The 7030-nt window shown below is 37.6% G+C and overlaps 1 protein-coding gene across 1 annotated transcript in view; it reads right to left on the bottom strand.

Annotated features, from left to right (window-relative positions):
• PRX (periaxin) overlaps positions 1 to 6168 on the bottom strand; it is a 76893-nt gene extending 70725 nt beyond the window's left edge. Inside the window, exon 1 of the mRNA XM_053721777.1 lies at positions 6003 to 6168. The gene's annotated coding sequence lies outside the window, so the exon portion shown is untranslated. The remainder of the gene's footprint in view (positions 1 to 6002) is intronic.
• Between the last annotated feature and the right edge of the window lie 862 nt (positions 6169 to 7030).

Raw genomic sequence — 7030 nt, 5'->3', positions numbered from 1 at the left:
AATAACAATTCTGGTGTAGACTGTCCCTTTAAGTATCTGTCCATAAAATGCACTCAGATAATCTTACTCGTCTAATCCACTTAAAGGGACAGGAAACCCCAAAATTTTCTTCCATGATTTCGATAGATCATACAATTTTAAGCAACTTTTCAATTTACTAAAGTTATTAAATTTGCTTCGTTCTTATGTTATCCTTTGCAGCTAAATACATCTAGTTAGCCAAACACAAGAGACAAATGTGTGCAGGCACCAATCAGCAGCTAGCTGCCACTAGTGTAGGATATGGGCGTATTCTTTTTTTTTTTTTTTATACCAGGGATACCAAGTGAACGAAGCAAATTTAAAAATTGAAGTGAATTTAAAAGTGTATTAAAATGACCTGCTCTATCTGCATCATGCAAGTTTAATTTTCACTTTCCTATCCCTTTAATATATTTGTATGTAATCCAAAAATGTTATTTTGTAATTCAGACAAAGCATACAACAAAACGTTTCCAATTTACGTCTATTATCAAATTTACTTTGTTCTCATTATATTCATTGTTGAAGAGATACCTAGGTCTGGAGCACTTTATGGCAAGAAGTGCTGCCATCTAGTGCAAACTACCTATGTTTACTCTTCAACAAAGGATGTTGCAAGAACAAAGTAAAGTTGATGATAGAAGTAAATGCATTTTTTTTTTTTTATTGCACGCTCAGTCCAAATCATAAACATTTAAGTTTAGCTTTACTGCCCCTAACAGGGATTGTTTTCTGTAGTATTTGAGTTCAGATAGATGTCTGGAATAGAGAGTCAAAGAAACAATTATTTTAGAATCACTTACAGTAAGGTGGGATGTAGTCAAAATATTTAAGAGGTAGAACCTGTAATCATCACAGTGGGATCATGATTATGTAGGAGTAAATCTTTTTTTTTTTTAAAGAGGGGATTTCTTTTAATGTAAATCTGCCCCAGTTCATCACTATACATAGGGAAGACAAGTAGTCTGGTATATTATTTGCTTCATTATTTGAAAGGAAACAGGACACAAATTAAGCAATATGTAAAGCTATCTGACTAAGGTATAATCTTTAGGACATACTAGTGGAGTGGAATGGGGTTGGTTACAGAGACATTTCCATAGAAAATTAATATTCGGATTGGGATTTTGTACCTTCTTTATTTGTATACATAGGCTAAGTGGGGTTGTACAGCACCTGCTTCCTCCATCATGAAAAATGACAAACACAGAATCATCCAGCCCTCTCATACTGATAATTAGGTTTGGAAGGGAAGAAATATCTTGGCAGTGGTCCTGCTCTTGTATATTCCTTTAAATAGGAAGGACCAGTAGAGTAGCTCTTCATCTGCTTCTCAGTTTACCAGAAATGGTGACCAAAGAGCATATGCAGCTAAAAAAATCTACTATATGGGTTTGACCTAAAGGGCTTTTTTCCCCCCAAAGGCTCTGATAATCTTGGTGGATTTGATAACATTATGCAGCCATTTGGTACTAGTTAATTATGATATATCGTTACAACATAATTGCCACGTCTAAAAAACTCTTTGTACAGCTGGAAATTTGTGTTCTTCAATAGAACCAAAGGGCTACAATTTGGACCACTGTAAAACCTAAATCACCCTAGGCCCTTACTGCTAAAATACAGACACGTGAGATAATCTGTCCCGTGAACTCATGTATGTGTGTTGATGTAAAAGTGAGTTAGTAATGTTTTGGGTCCTGCTGGTATCTGACAATGTTTTAGTGCCACATGGTGGTGTATTTGTCACTGAGGCACTAACACAGTCAGACACAGATATACAGACACGGCACCTCCAACACAATACATTATCAAACATTAATTCTCTGCAGATACATGTTTACTAACAAAATAACAATGAAAGACACAAACTTACTGATATCAAAATGCACGGCCAGGCATTTGTGTCTGACAGGGTTAGTGCCCCAAGTGACAGTGTATCTGTGTGTGTCTGACAGTGCTAGTTCACCGAAGTGACAGGGTATCTGTTTGAGTCTGACAGAGTTACTTCACTGAAGTGACAGTGTATCTGTGTGTGTCTGACAGAGTTACTTCACCAAAGTGACAGTGTATCTGTGTGTGTCTGACAGTGTTAGTTCCCAGAAGTGACAGTGTATCTGTGTGTGTCTGACAGAATACACTTCACTGAAGTGACAGTGTATCTGTGTGTGTCTGACAGAGTTACTTTACCGAAGTGACAGTGTATCTGTGTGTGTCTGACAGTGCTAGTTCACTGAGGTGACAGGGTATCTGTTTGTGTCTGACAGAGTTACTTCACCCAAGTGACAGTGTATCTGTGTGTGTCTGACAGTGCTAGTTCACTGAAGTGACAGGGTATCTGTGTGTGTCTGACAGTGTTACTTTACCGAAGTGACAGTGTATCTGTGTGTGTCTGACAGTGCTAGTTCACTGAAGTGACAGGGTATCTGTTTGTGTCTGACAGAGTTACTTCATCGAAGTGACAGTGTATCTGTGTATGTCTGACAGTGCTAGTTCACTGAAGTGACAGGGTATCTGTGTGTGTCTGACAGTGTTACTTTACCAAAGTGACAGTGTATCTGTGTGTGTCTGACAGTGCTAGTTCACTGAAGTGACAGGGTATCTGTGTGTGTCTGACAGTGTTACTTTACCAAAGTGACAGTGTATCTGTGTGTGTCTGACAGTGCTAGTTCACCAAAGTGACAGGGTATCTGTGTGTGTCTGACAGAGTTACTTCACCAAAGTGACAGTGTATCTGTGTGTGTCTAACAGTGTTAGTTCCCAGAAGTGACAGTGTATCTGTGTGTGTCTGACAGTGTTAGTTCCCAGAAGTGACAGTGTATCTGTGTGTGTCTGACAGTGTTAGTTCCCAGAAGTGACAGTGTATCTGTGTGTGTCTGACAGTGTTAGTTCACTGAAGTGACAGTGTATCTGTGTGTGTCTGACAGTGTTAGTTCCCAGAAGTGACAGTGTATCTGTGTGTGTCTGACAGTGTTAGTTCACTGAAGTGACAGTGTGTGTGTCTTACAGTGTTAGTTCACTGAAGTGATAGTGTATCTGTGTGTGTCTGACAGTGTTAGTTCACCGAAGTGACAGTGTATATGTGTGTGTCTGACAAAGTACACTTCACTGAAGTGACAGTGTATCTGTGTGTGTCTGACAGTGTTAGTTCACCAAAGTGACAGTGTATCTGTGTGTCTGACCATGTGTTAGTGACCCAGTGACAGTGTATTTGTGTGTCTGACCGTGTGTTAGTCACCCAGTGACAGTGTATTTGTGTGTCTGACCGTGTGTTAGTCACCCAGTGACAGTGTATTTGTGTGTCTGACCGTGTGTTAGTCACCCAGTGACAGTGTATTTGTGTGTCTGACCGTGTGTTAGTCACCCAGTGACAGTGTATTTGTGTGTCTGACCGTGTGTTAGTCACCCAGTGACAGTGTATTTGTGTGTCTGACCATGTGTTAGTCACCCAGTGACAGTGTATCTGTGTATTTCTGACAGTGTTAGTTAACCGAAGTGACAGTGTATCAGTGTGTTAGTAACCCAGTGATAGTGCGTGTGTATATGACTATGTTAGTGTTTCTTGGGAGAAAAAAGTTCTATAAATTTGCTTCTATTCTACAGAGTATATATATACACACACACACACACACACATGTAACTATAGACACAGATATAATACAGACACTGCTTTTAAGCTGCCACTACACGTAAAGTTAATTTATTTACTGAATATAGGTAGGCTGGTATATAAAAGTAGACACATTTGAATTGTTAACATTAAATTATTTATTTGCTTCTGACCTGCTTGTGCAAAAGTCCTGCAAGAAGACTTGTTAATGCATTTATGCCAGTTATAGTAGGCTTTAGATTATAAGCTCTTGCGAACAGTATGATTTCTATCCTAATATCTTAAATACAGCCTATGCACAGCAACATATAAACACATACACAGATATGCGTGTGTGCGCTTAAAGGGACATGAAACCCAAAATTTTTCTTTCATGATTCAGATAGAGAATAGAATTTTAAACAACTTTCCAATTTACTTCTATTATTTAATTTGCTTCCTTCTCTTGTTATCCTTTGCTGAAAGTTTTATCTAGGCAAGCTCAGCAACATCAGAGAACCTAGGTTCTAGCTGTTGATTGGTGGCTGCAAATATATATCAATTGTGATTGGCTCACCCATGTGTTCAGTTAGAAACCGGTAGTGCATTGCTGCTCCTTTAACAAATGATACCAAGTGAATGAAACAAATTAGATAATAGGAGTAAATTAGAAAGTTGTTTAAAATTGTATTCTCTATCTAAATCATAAAAGAAAATTTTTGGGTTTCATGTCCCTTTAACTTTATTCTGGAAAAAAACACATAAATCTAGTGTTTAATATAAACCACAGATATATATAACTATATATAACTATATTGGTATAATTATGTTTCTATACATATCCGCCCCCCCCAGAAAAAATAAATAAATATGAATATCAGAATAGAGAGAAACATATCTCATATAAAGACGCATACAGACAGAAAGACTGACTAATAGATTTATGGATAAATATATTTACAAGGAGTAATAAAATATATACATCTACATTTGACAATCCAATTTCTTTCAGTTTCTATTAATGTATCTTATTATTAGTATCAGTATTTGCCATTCTGAATGTATTCATTTTTACTAGTTATAAATGTTTCTTTAAAGAAATGTATTTTAAGTGTTAAGTGTTCTAAAGTCTAAAAAAACTCACATTAAAACCACACAGAAGAGCCACATTTAATTTTAATACTGGATAGTTTTAGTTCTGGAAAAACCCTTAAGGCAGAATATCTATCTATCTATCTATCTATCTATCTATCTATCTATCTATCTATCCATCTGTATCTATCTTACACACTATCTATCTATCTATCTATCTATCTATCTATCTATCTATCTATATCTATCTATCATCTGTATCTATCTCACACACTATCTATCTATCTATCTATCTATCTATCTATCTATCTATCTATCTATCTATCATCTGTATCTATCTCACACACTATCTATCTATCTATCTATCTATCTATCTATCTATCTTACACACTATCTATCTATCTATCTATCTATCTATCTATCTATCTATCTATCTATCTATCTATCATCTGTATCTATCTCACACACTATCTATCTATCTATCTATCTATCTATCTTACACACTATCTATCTATCTATCTATCTATCTATCTATCTTACACACTATCTATCTATCTATCTATCCATCTGTATCTATCTCACACACTATCTATCTATATCTATCTATATATCTATCTGTATCTATCTCACACACTATCTATCTATCTATCTATCTATCTGTATCTATCTCACACACTATCTATCTATCTATCTTTATCTATCTATCTATCTATCTATCTATCTCACACACAATGTATCTATCTATCTATAATCTATCTATCTATCATCTATCTATCTATCTATCTATCTATCTATCTGTATCTATCTCACACACTATCTATCAATCTATCTATCTATCTATCTATCTATCTATCTATCTATCTATCTATCTATCTATCTATGTGTATCTATCTCACACACTATCTATCTATCTATCTATCTATCTATCTAACTGTATCCATCTATCTATCTATCTATCTATCTGCATCTATCTCACACACTATATCTATCTATCTATCTATCTATCTATCATCTATCTATCATCAATCTATCTATCTATCTATCTATCTATCTATCTATCTATCTGTCTATCTGTATCTCTCATACACACACTATCTATCTATCCTCTATATCTCACTCATAGACTATCATCTATCTGTCTATCTCTACCCATTCTGTCTGTCTACCAACATATAAAGGGCAAAAACTTATGAGAAACCTATACACATAGAATGTTGATAATATGCATTGCTATAAATACAGTCACAGTGCATATACAGTACGTATTAGAAGATACTACACACACACAAGGTCACTGTACCTTATATATGGAGAAGTTTGTGCTGCTCCAGTGTAGGATCTTTTTCAGTTGTCCAGCCCAGAGTACTGGTCAGCAATGTCCCCAGAACCTGCTCCCCCCTTGCCCCAGCCCTTCCAGCTCTTGCAGCAGCCTCTGTGAGTGTCTGACACTGAATGCCAGAAGGAGAGTCCAGACAGCTGGGACAGTGTCCATCTCCCAAAAAAGGCTCCGGCAGCCCTGTGATTGGACACAGCCCAATGATGTCACCAAGAGGATTCCCCCTCTAACCAAAATGACTTTTATTTACTAGCGATGTCACCTACATTAATCTAACCAACCCTACAGATCAGAATGTAAGCTCTGGGACAGGGTCTCTCATTATGCCACTAGATTGTAAGCTCCTTGTGACAGGGTCTCTCATTATACCACTAGACTGTAAGCTCTAGGACAGGGTCTCTCATTATGCCACTAGACTGTAAGCTCCTTGGGACAGGGTCTCTCATTATACCACTAGACTGTAAGCTCTGGGACAGGGTCTCTCATTATGCCACTAGACTGTAAGCTCTAGGACAGGGTCTCTCATTATACCACTAGACTGTAAGCTCCTTGGGACAGGGTCTCTAATTATGCCACTAGACTGTAAGCTCCTTGTGACAGGGTCTCTCATTATACCACTAGACTGCAAGCTCCTTGGGACAGGGTCTCTCATTATGCCACTAGACTGTAAGCTCTGGGACACAGGGTCTCTCATTATGCCCCTAGACTGTAAGCTCTAGGACAGGGTCTCTCATTATGCCACTAGACTGTAAGCTCTGGGACAGGGTCTCTCATTATGCCACTAGACTGTAAGCTCTGGGACAGGGTCTCTCATTATGCCACTAGACTGTAAGCTCCATGGGACAGGGTCTCTCATTATGCCACTAGACTGTAAGCTCCTTGTGACAGGGTCTCTCATTATGCCACTAGACTGTAAGCTCTGGGACAGGGTCTCTGATTATACCACTAGACTGTAAGCTCCCTAGCACAGGGTCTCTCATTATGCCATTAGA

Source organism: Bombina bombina, chromosome 7, assembly GCF_027579735.1.
Source record: "Bombina bombina isolate aBomBom1 chromosome 7, aBomBom1.pri, whole genome shotgun sequence".
Lineage (NCBI taxonomy): Eukaryota > Metazoa > Chordata > Amphibia > Anura > Bombinatoridae > Bombina > Bombina bombina.
Note: the sequence above shows the minus strand (reverse complement) of the source record. Positions and strands in the feature narration are given on the sequence as shown.